Genomic DNA, 12,457 nt, shown 5'->3' on the forward strand with positions numbered 1-12,457 from the left:
ATTGCTCATGCAGTTAATGCAACTGAGTTGGCTCATCTAGTAGGGGGTAATACTAGGCTGAGCTGGAACACAATAGTGTTAGAGCTCTAAAATTCAAAATGATTGCCATCGATAGACAAATGACATGAAATAAATGAAAAGCAAATAACAATGACTAGCACAAGCAGTTTCCAAACAATAGTCTAATCTGTCGACGTTACATTAACCTTGTCTAGTTACTGAGACCCACGTAATTGAGTATCACACCCACCCACAGTTTTCAAGTTATCTATTCCTTCAACAATCATAAGTCTACCACCACAAAAGTCTATCAGAGCGACAACCCCAACACGGCCACCGCCTAACTCTTTCCTGTTCTTTCCACCTATAATTTCTCATTTTCAAAACAACCAATAGGGTGAGCAATGGTTGGAAGTGAACTATTCGGATAACAGTTTTTCAAGGGCCAATGAGACCTTGATTTGTTATATATGTACTAACGAACTATGCAGTCTGTGATCTGCACCATCTAGAAACAATTGACAGTTATGATTATTGTGAACTTGGAGATATCAGCATACTGCTTCTATTCCAGGCCGGGGGGTTTGTCTAGATTGTCACCGATACACAACAGCAAGTCAGCAATTCATCATATTGTCAACCCTTCCAGAACTCCATTTAAAGCAGTAAGGAGAAGAAAAACACAAGAAGCAGAACGGAAAAAGTATTCACCAAACACAAATAACGAGACAAGGGCCAAAAGAGTCCACTAACGAGATAGGGCTTACTTATAACATGCTTGTCCAAAGATAAAAACACAGACGAGCACTAAATAAATAACAGAAAACAAAACCCTAGTGTAAGAGAATAAGAGATCACACAAGACTAAACAGCATCACAAATCAAATCGCTGGAATACCACCTCATTGGTACAGTTACAGCAGCAACTGATCAATGAGATCAATAACCTCACATATAACTACTTTAGCACAAGACTCTTAAAATTAGAGATAAGAGCAGTGAAGTAAAACCAAAATCAACAGAAACAAAGACCAACCGAATCAACATAACCACAAGTAAACCTTAAAACATGAAAGTCGAAAAAATAACAGTCTGTAGAGCAGTCAATGGAGTGTCAAAAACATAATAAGAACATATAATGACAGCCAAAACCGGGAAACCTCCCACTTGATTTGACACAAAATTAACACCTTATAGCTTGTCCTCAAATTCTGAGAGAGGTGTCATTTGCTCCTTCAGACCCTTCCTCCTACGAATCTCAGACACAAGGGTTGCTGCTTGTGACCCAGCCTCCAAAGGATCTGAGGACATCATGTCCCAGTGATCGAACACACACTGTGGGAAGGCCTGTCCGGATGTTGCAGCTCTGAGTTGAGCGGAGAACCCAAATGACTCAATGACTGGCAAGTACGCTTTGATGTTATATAATGGAGTACCTTGCCTCTGCATCTCCTCAAAGACATGCCCACGTTTCTGATTCAAAACACCATAAATGCCACCAAGTGCCTGCTCTGGGGCCTGGATCTCGACCATGTAAACAGGCTCCAACAGCCTTGGCTTGGCAGTAATCTGTGAAGCATAGATGACTCTCCTTGCAGTTGGAATGACCTGACCACCACCTCTGTGAATGGCATCAGCATGGAGCACAACATCACATACCTCAAAGCAAATACCCCTCATGTTCTCCTCAGCTAATGCACCTTCCTTGGAAGCCCACTGGAAACCAGCCACAACCGAGTCCTTAATTTCATTCAAGTACTGAACTCCCTTACACATGTCAACAACCATATTAGGACCGGTGGTCTCAGGACCAAAACACCAGATCTTCTTTGCTAGATCCTTGTCCCAGCCAAACTCTTCAGACAAGATCTTAGAGCTTAACCTTAGGATCATCCCTTGGACCAATACGCCCATCATCAATAGCCTCAGCAAGACCATCCTCCAACGGGCGGGCTTCCATATACAAACGGTTGTGCTTATTTGGGGACTTGCTCATCACAGTGCGGACAGACTTCTCAAGCACAGTCTCACGGAAGGAAACTACAGGGTCAGATTTAATGATTTCAGCCCCACCCATGAAATCGTCAACCAAGTCTTTCAAACAAATCTCAAGATGAAGCTCTCCTGCACCAGCTATAATGTGCTCCCCGGACTCTTCAATTGTACACACAACCATAGGGTCTGACTTGGCTAGACGTTTAAGACCTTCAACAAGCTTCGCAGGTCTGAGGCAACCTTGCATTGCACAGCAACACGAACAACAGGTGAAACAGAAAACTTCATAGCACGGATTGGATCGCCTCAACTTCCTTCTCATTTGTCAATGTAGCATTCTTAGTAATGAACTGATCCAATCCAACCAGTGCTACTGTATTACATAAAGGCACATCCTCAACTGATTCCTGCTTCTTCCCCATCCAAATAACAGTTCTCTGGACACTCTTTGTGTACAAGTCCTTCTTCTGGCCAGGGACGTAGTTAGGACCCATAATCCTCACTTCGCACCAGTTGAGACCTTTCCAGCAAACACACGGCCAAAGCGCCAAAGAACCTGCCCTTGTCAGATGCAGGAATCATCTTCGACACGTAGAGCATAAGAGGTCCTTCAGGATCACAGTTCCTGATTGCTTCAGCATACTTGTCATCAAGAGGACCCTCGCACAAATTTTCAACACGGTACCTCTGGGCCTTTGAAGGCGAGGGAGGTGATGTATCATCATTTCCAACAAAGCAGTGCTGGCAGGGGGAGCCAGGTCTGCATAACACGCTTCATCAAAGCCTTGCCAAGTAACTCCTTCTCGCCTGACTTCATGGTTACACCAAGCTTCTTCAACATGGGCCACAGCTTGTCCTTCTGGTCATTCATACAGGTATTAATAATCTGCTTGATCGGGTTCGTAGCAGAACTGAACAAACCCTCTCTTGCAGGTAGGAGAACCAGTGTTCTTGGTAGTCCACTTCTTGGTAGCTGGGTCGAAAAGTTCTCGCCCCAGAGCCTTTCCATCATCTTTGATTAAGTCAACACCAAACTTAGAGGCATACATCTTTGCAAAGTTGGTGAGGGTAAATGCCCAACCATGCAGACCAGCAGAGAAGGCAACAGTCCCTTTCTCTGGATAAACCATGACATCACCGAGTAGAGGATCTTCATAAGTGGCCATAATAACATTGGCATTCTCTATGACCCTCTGGAATGTCTGGTATGCCTCCTCTCCGTCAACCTGAAGCTCGAGAAAGCAACGATCCATCTTATTTACTGTCAATACAGGCCTAATCCTTTCTCCAAGGGCTTGTCGGAGGACGGTTTCAGTTTGGACACAAACTCCCTCAATACAATCCACTACAACAAGGGCACCATCAGTGATAACGGAGGGCAGCTGTTACCTCAGATGAAAAGTCGACATGGCCAGGCTTAATCAATAAGGTTAATGAGATATTCATTACCAACTCTTGGACCCTTGAAAGCGCTGAGAGATTCATCAGACATCTCATAGTAGAGAGAAATACCAGTAGACTTAATTGTAATACCACGCTCTGCTTCATCTGCGCGGGTATCTGTCATTCTAACATCACCAGCAGTTTCCTGAGCAATGATACCAGCCGCCGCAACCAGAGAATCGGTAAGAGTTGATTTTCCATGATCAACATGAGCTATTACACTCATGTTTCGAATGTTATCTTTGAGGTCCATGATTCGGCGAAGCTCCTCAGCTGTAAACTTCACCATTTCGTGCTCGTAGTGATTACTGATTAACAAAAAGAAGCTACAGAAAAAAAAAGCCCCTACAAAGTTTACAATAACAGATCACAATATCAATAACAGATTTTGGTATATTCGTATAACACGAGCATACATAGATCAATATATCAACAATAACAAGTATTAATAGATCTATAATAGCAAGGATTAATAGATCTATAATACTTATATTAACATAAACATATATTCCTAGAACTTTTTCCTACTTTTTCGTTAAACACAAACATAAAAAAAAACAGCCTAAACAGATTTTATCAACCAAATATCATTACATATATCGCTATAAAACATACCTTAGACGGAACTCTTTTCTAAGGAGAGAGAGAGACGACGAGGGTTTAGAGAGAGACTGTGGAGATTACTTTTATATTATATATATGATGTTGGTCAAGAAAACCCTAAAACAGGATCTAATCCGTTTAAAAGTTTGCGTATTGGAAACTATAAGTGGAACTAGCCTTTAAGCCCGGCCCATATATGGGCCTGCTAAATTATTCATACGCATTGGACTATTATCATTACTTTGGGCTTTTTAATTAGTTTAGGGGTTTAGGGGTTGTTTGTTTTTCTAAATGGTTTAAGCGTTTAGGGGCTAAATTATCATTACTTCAGCTCTAAAGTTGCTCCTGAATGTTGAATTGAAGTGGCTGAAAGTAACCACTCTTAGTACCACTCTTATCCTTTATTTAATTGTTCATCTTCATGTTCTAGCCTCCAAACCTGTGATCTAGGAAGAGCCCATCCAATCTTTTCATTTTTAGATCATTTTCGAGAGCTTGAGAGATGAGAGAGAGAACTTCACTAATAGCCGATGGAGAGAAGAGGGAAAGATTGAAGACGATCGAAGCTGATCAGGGAATAGATTGAAGACGATGTGTATTACCCAACTTTAAAAAGATTTGATGTGGTACCAAGTCTAGACTAAAGTAAATGTGTTATTTGTTGGGTATTATGTTATAGCAAACTTGTAAAGCCCGTTTGCTTTCCTTATTTTAGACAATCAAATCAAAAGTAAAATAATCAAACAAGCCCGTCACATGTATTTGGTCATGGTTTTTTACACTTAGAAATAAATAAAATTTGATTGTTTAAGATTGAAAAATATTATGTGTTTCATATTAACTTATATAAACAAGTGAAATAGATTATTTATTCAATTTTCTATAACCAAGTAAATTATTGTCATACAAGTGCTCAAAGTTGAATAAACAAAATAAACTTTGTAAAAAAAAAACCCGATAATCTTTTGGTTTTATAAACAATCAAGTTTGTATTCAAAATAAATAACAAAGATAAAATTGCCCACGTGATTTATATTCATCATTCAAAGCCAGGTAATTTTGACAACTAGCCACGTAATAACAAAGATAAAAATATTTATTGGTTCAAAACACATGTGTTATGATAAATAGCAAAAACTTGTTTTTCAAATTAAAAAATAGTTTTTTCTTCTCACTTTCTCATTCCGGCCAAAGACATTTGGATTGCCCAGGTGTCATTAATTAGTGAAAAATGTCGAGATATACCAAGATATTTGGAGAAATATTACGGAATTTACTAGTTTAATAAAATAGTTTTCAAGGAAAAATTTCAATCAAACATGTTTATTTAAAAATTATTTTTAGCATAAATATTTTTTCAGAAAAATACTTTTTGAGAAAAACTGGTTTTTTTTTAAAAAATAAGATCCAAACACCCACTAAAGCTTTCATATAGTAATTTTTTTCAAAAGAACATGTGATGAACCATGAATGTGTTAGGATTAATCTCTCTAATTTGAATACATAGGATTTGGAGGCTTCAGGTCTAGTAAGTACATAAACTTTGCCTCCTGATAAATTGTAGGACCAACAAAAGATGACGTGTCAAAATTAGAGGAAAACCCTCGCTGATGTGTCTACATGTTAGAAAAAAGGACTGCGGTGTTTCCTTGTGAGCATTCTCAACTGCTCGCTCAATATTTATGGTGTTTGATTACAATTTGTTTTGTGAATATGCAATTATATAATTAAAGACCCATTGTACATGATTAGGATTGTTAATGGTGATGCTAGGAGAGTTTAAACATAATTGTAATAGGGAAACCAAAAAGGAGAAGATTTGAGTTATAATAGGGAACATTTTGGGAGAATAGGGTAAGAGAGTGTTTTTTGAGATAAAGAACAACTTAGTTCATATATTTATAGCGATGGTTTTAGAATTTAGGTGTCAAACTACTCAAACCAGCAATTACTAATTACGTATCCACACTTATAGAAATGTGGGATATTTTACATACTTTAATATTTCTAATTCAGAGCATCTTGCCAAATTATACTAAAAATATATAGCTTGAATTGCAAAAATAAAATATAAAAATATTGCTCCTCCTTTCGTATATAATTGTCTTTAGTTGAAGAACTTGAACATGGTTGTTTGAGGCGCTCGAAAGTGAAATTTTAGTTGTAGGCAATGGCCTATGTTTCGAATAGTGAAGGTGTCCCTCGACAATTGTTAAAACCATAACACCGGGTTTTGGATATTTATTTGCAATTTTGGCTACTACTCACTCTGATATTATTTGTTATGGTGTTGTCATAATATAAATTGAAAATAATAACACCGATTTGATGTTATTTAATTTGTATTTTATTACTATTTTGTTATACTTTATTGAGTTTGAAGTCAACAAAATACTATTCCAAAAATTGAAATATCATATAATCTTGTGAAGTTTTAAACAAACACCGCAAATCGACAAATCTTATCCCCAATAAAATTTTTATAGTTGTATGAGATCGCTAAAATTTTCCCACTATAGATTTTTAAAAATTTTAGATAAACAAAACAAAACTTATATTTTTATGAACTTTAGGCATTATCGCACCATAGAAAAAATAAAATTTGATTGTTTAAGATTGAAAAAATATTATGACAAAACATACATGCACTTTTTAGGTGGATGAAATAGATTACGAAATATACATGCACCAAGTAAATTACTCATAAAAGTAATTCTTCAAAGTTGAACTATCAAAATAAACTTTGTTAAAAACAAAATACTTTTTATGGGCAACTCAAGTTTGTATTCAAAATAAATAACAAAGAAAAATTGTCGCAGTTTTATATTGATCATTCAAAACATACATTTAGTTTAGCCATTAATAACAAAGATAAAAAATTTAAACAAAACACATGTTATTTATAGCAAAAAGGCTTGGATAAAAAAAGAAAACAAAAACATACATGCAAATTTTATACGCTTCTCAATGTGTTAGACCTAGAATAGTCAAATTAAAACATACCTGTCAAATATGCAAAAATAGATATACCAAGACATTTGAAATATTACGGAATTTACTAGTTTAATAAAATAGTTTTCAAGGAAAAATTTAGACAAACATGTTTATTTAAAAATTATTTTTAGAATAAATATTTTTTAGGCTTTTTTGATTGGGAGAACATAAGATCCAAACAATAGTGGGGATGTCATCTATTTGAAGATGTGATGGAGGAATGTACTTAGGATATGTCTTAATTTGAATACATGCCCTCATGCTTGAGTTAGTAAGGCATGATGGAATATGAAGACATGAGATACTCTTCCTCATACGCCTCCATATTCTCCCTTTGCCTCATATATATAATATATATGGTGTTTGATTACAATGTTTTCATATCTCCTATTATTCCCCTCAAGTTGGAATATATAAGTTTGAGTTGGAACATACAAAGGCTTGTCTATGGGACTTAAACTTGAAACATTTAAGGAGATCAAATACCAACTCAATAAATAAATTGATCATCCCACCAATACTACACTTAAAAATTGAAATTATACAACCAACCAATACCCACTAGTTTTAAAGAATAAAGCAAAAAGACGGTTATAATAAAAAAATAAGAAAAAAGATCAACCAATGCCCATTTCAAAAAACAATACTTCATACTCCAATACAAAAAAAAAATTCTAACTTCGAATTCATCAACTCGTGGAACAACTTTAGACTTTCAAAAATAGTTGTATAATAATTCAAAATAGAGGTTGGATTAACTGGTACATGAGACCTTTGTTATATATTACATGTATAGAACTCCCCGAAATGATGCTAAAAACAGAGGAAGATAGAAAGAATAATTCCTTGCAAGATAGAGATCGTGTGCCCCTATAATACTTCAAACAAACACTTGAAACACATAACAAATACTTTGGTCATCAATACCAACTGCGCAAAAGCTAGAAACTCAAATATCCATAACGGCATACAAACAATACTACCCCTCCAATCCTGGACGAGAGTGTAAACTACCTTCCAAAGGTTTGACTGCTCCCAAAGGTACAATGGTATGGGCACAAAGAAATTTTTCGAAAATTGAGGGAAGAAGGAGGGAGATAGGAGGGCGCTCAAATATAAGGTAACCGAAGAAACTCGTAAAACTTTTTTTAAAACATGGAGCTTTCACGAGTTGTTTTCGATAAATCTTGATGGGTTGGGCCTTGGAACTAGAGAAAACGTAAATCAAGTTTACTGGAGGTCAAGGCACGTGCGTGCTCTAAGATAGTGTAAATGTTAGTTCATATTTTTAGATTGCACTTTACTAGTTCAAACTTTTCAAATTCCAATCCTCCGTTGAGTACTTACGAAAGTGGGATATTGGAACTTTGAGACCTTGTTTTGAGAAACTTGAAGAGAATTGCACCCCAAATAAAATATAAGAATATTGCTCGGAAGACCAAAACTACAGCGAAAACAATACCAAGAGACAAACAAAAATTGAGGATAATATGAAAGAACCTTTAACGTTGTTGTGTACCAAGAGAAACGATGAATTTTTAGGTAATGAATATCATAATATAAATTGAAAACAAAACAAGATTTGATGAATAAAACAATACTAAATAATCTATCAAGAGAAAGATTGAAACTTGAATTGAATACTATACTGAAAATTGAAAAAGAATTGATTTTTTTTTTCCTTTGTATACTTATTTTAGGGGATACCTCTCCTAGCATACCACTAAACTTAGATTTGAATCTGATGCTCCGATACCATGTTAGTGGTAATGCTATGAGAATTTAAACATAATTGTAATAGGGAAACCAAGAAGGAGAAGAGTGGAGGCTGGGAGAATAGGGTTATTAGAGAGTGTTTTTTCCATACCACTTCATATATTTATACTTGACTTACTTGGGTGGCAAACTACTCAAACTAGCAACTACTAATTACGTATCCACACTTATAGAAACGTGGGATACTTTACATATATACTTTAACAGGGACAATAATCCCGCCCATATAGGCCAGACCATGGGCATATCTACATAAATCCGAACCCAAAGACATACCAAAATGAAGAAGTATGCAAGTTCATCTCGAGCTCTAAGATTCTTCCAAAGACTCCAAGGCATAGCATGGAAACTTATTTATCTAGAACAAATGACATGTTAAAAAAACGAAACACAAACGTGAGCCTCTCGATGTTGTATATGTAAAGCGGGAGCATGAAAATCTTAAGCACATCCTGCTAATTGGCAAAAGCAAAGAGTTTGGGATCATGCTCGAAATATTTTAATTACATCACACATTGAATCCTTCAATGACATCATTTACTAGTTCAAACAAACACCATAGCTCTTTGATTCGGATATGTGGAGACTTGCTTTGTTTTATGGAACCTTTTATGGAAAAATAGAAACCAATGTGCTACCCTCCAAAAAACTCGTGTGCCTCCTAATATCAAGAAATTTTAGAAGAGCCATCATCGAGCATACCAAATATAAGGTACCATGAACAACAACGGTGGACCGATATGAAAATTCTTCAACCCTTTAATCTCCAACACAAAAAGAAGAGCACCCAAAATTCGAATGTTTTTCGCTTCTACCACCTCTCGCATCATAAAAATTAATGTTGATGGAAGTTAGATTAAACTTTTACTAGTGTTCGAGAGAAACATGGGTAACTTTGGGGAGTACAGGAGGACTTGGGGTATGTTTTGAAAACTATAGGGCACCCCATTAGAAACTTATGCTATTATGAAGGGATTAAGAGGGCACCGGATACCGGACTGAGATATATATATGGGTGGAATCCAAATCCATGAATAGTAAACTCAAAAGCCTTCGTGAAGATGAATATAGTTGCATTGGAGGGTTAGAACAAAATGGATGCAATAAGGAAAATTGAAAAAGGAGAAAGCATCATGGATGTAGTACCACTAAACTTATATTTGGAGGAGACAAACAAAGGTTAGTGGATAATGTTATGAGAATTTAAATAATTGTAATAGGGAAACCAAGATGAGAAGATTGGAGAAAATGGTGGGAGGAGGGTTATTAAGTGTTTTTTCCATACCACTTCAGATATATGGAGAACTTGAAAACTCGTTCATAAGTTACGATTCAAGATGTATAGAAGGTGGGATACTTTACAACCGATGAGGGACAATAATCCCTACCATATCTTAACACTTGGACATATCTACATAAATCCGAACCCAAAGACATACCAAAATGAAGAAGTAAATTGTACCTTGTAGGCAGGGGCGGCTCTGACCCATAGTCAACATAGGCGGTGGGTAAGGGCCCCATTTGTTGCCAAAAAATAAGGGCCCCGAACTGGACCATGCCTACTACCAATTATATCACTAGCCCAAGTTTTTATTTTTATTTTCGACTCAAAACACTAAAAGTTCGGCCCAATTAATGAATATCCACTGCCCACTAAATCACTAGCCCACGTTTTTATGTTTTTTTTGCTTAAAACATTAAATATCCAAATCAGTAAAACCCAACTAACTAAGCCCGAAACAAAAACAAAAACCACTAGTCTTCTTCAACTCTTTTTCCGATTATTTTCGGTGTTTCTCAAAAAAAAAAAAAAAAAAAAATGTACACTAGTTTGGGGAGCCAAGGCCCATTTTTGGAGCTCGCATAGGACTCAGGGCCGGCCCTGTGTTTCGAAAGGCTCAATGCAAAGTCTGAAAAATTGGGCTTTTGTCTACGTTTCTAACACTATATAGTTTCATGGGGCCTTTTTTTTTTTTTATATTGGGGCCTATGCAAAGCCTTAGACAACATAGGCCTAGGGCCGGCCCTGCTTGTAGGATCTCTTCTAGTTGTCACTTTGTCAGCAATCACATATTCACATCCCAATTCATACTAGGTTGACTGTTCTCACTTCTCAGTATATTCTGATTTTGTGCTGGATATTGCCAAGTCGAACATGTCTAGCTTGGGTTGGACATGGCAAATTTCGTCTCTACAAAAAATTAATGGGCTAGACTCCCTAATTGGATCGTGAATGTATTATTACAAATGTCAACTTTTGACACTTCGCAGCTAATTGGATTTGTACCGGCCTTCCCGTTCAAGGTTTCTTGTTTCAGCTTCGGTGCCTTTTCTCTTTCGTTGACAATCACATCCCAATTCATTCTAGGTTGACGCTTCTCAGAATCTCAGTGTTTTTTATGTTGTGCTGGATATGGCGAAGTTGTACAGTCTAACTTGGGTTGGAGTGTTGGACATGGCAAATTTCGTCCCTACAAGTTAATGGGCTCGACTCCCTTGTTGGATCATGGATGTACATATATAGCTACATAGTACATACTACAAACGTCAGCAGTGAGCTGCAGCTAATTGGGTCCATACCGCCCTTTTCTTTGAGAGTTACTTGTTTCAGCTTCAGTGACTTTGACATATCTCATAAGGCACGTATTGCGATCTACTAACAATTCAATTTTTACTTTTGTACCTAAGGAGGCCATGAATGAAAAACATACACATTCTTCTTCCTTAACCTTTTCTGCAGGTCTTTATGTGTTCATGGACTCATAGTTGGGTCAAACATATGGGGTCCTTGGCCCTACTTTTCAACTAGCTAGCAATTTTAGAGCGAAAAAGTGTAGAAAAAAAAATACAAACAATTCCCATGAAATGTGTCTTCAAAGAAGGTGATCATCTATATAGACATGCTGACTTTCTGTATTGACGGATCACTACTTCTTCATGGCAATGATACCCTCCATTAACATATATATTTCTAAGATTTGCAACCTTAAACTCTCAATACATCCTTTAGTGAGGCGGGTACAGTAGTCAATTACAAGGGTATTCTAGTCTACTTGAAACATTGAAGTGTGCTGAAATTGCTATTGGACTTATGCGGATTCCATGCTTGCACTTAACCCATGCAGGGCACGTGGGTTCCTCCAGTTTCATGCATGCTTTCTGAAGTAAAGAATCATTTATGTTTGGTTTGTTAGTTTGTATGGAATTATTCATGTTGAATGATGTTTTACCACTATCAAATGTTCTTGAAAAAAAACAGTTGATTGTTCATTCGATCTCTACTGGTAAGATCTGAATGCTAATAAGTGACATTTTTTTTTACAAAAGGGACAATAGTCAAAATCCAATCTAACTACTTTGATTGGATAACAAGATGTCAATATATATATATAGGAAATCATTCTTGATTTGATTGCCAAAATAGATCATAAAATCATTTTAAGTCTGTGACTCGAAGAAATTAATAATGACGTTTATTTGGTGATTGCACTTTATAATATAACCAAAGAAAATTCATTCATCCCTGCATTGCCAAAAACAAAAGATGAGTGACTAAGCAGATTCTGCACCCACGTGTGTAAAAACTAAAAACTTAAGAACTTGGTATGAAGTTAATAACTTAATATCTCTTATTAAGTTGGATACT

General features: G+C 36.4%; 1 pseudogene; it reads right to left on the reverse strand.

The window, feature by feature from the left end:
* Positions 1-1,040: 1,040 nt before the first annotated feature.
* LOC147474031 (elongation factor 2-like) lies at positions 1,041-3,817 on the reverse strand (annotated as a pseudogene).
* Positions 3,818-12,457: the final 8,640 nt, after the last annotated feature.

This window comes from Coptis chinensis, unplaced genomic scaffold (genome assembly GCF_015680905.1).
Source record: "Coptis chinensis isolate HL-2020 unplaced genomic scaffold, ASM1568090v1 utg136_pilon_pilon, whole genome shotgun sequence".
NCBI classification, from domain to species: Eukaryota; Viridiplantae; Streptophyta; class Magnoliopsida; order Ranunculales; family Ranunculaceae; genus Coptis; species Coptis chinensis.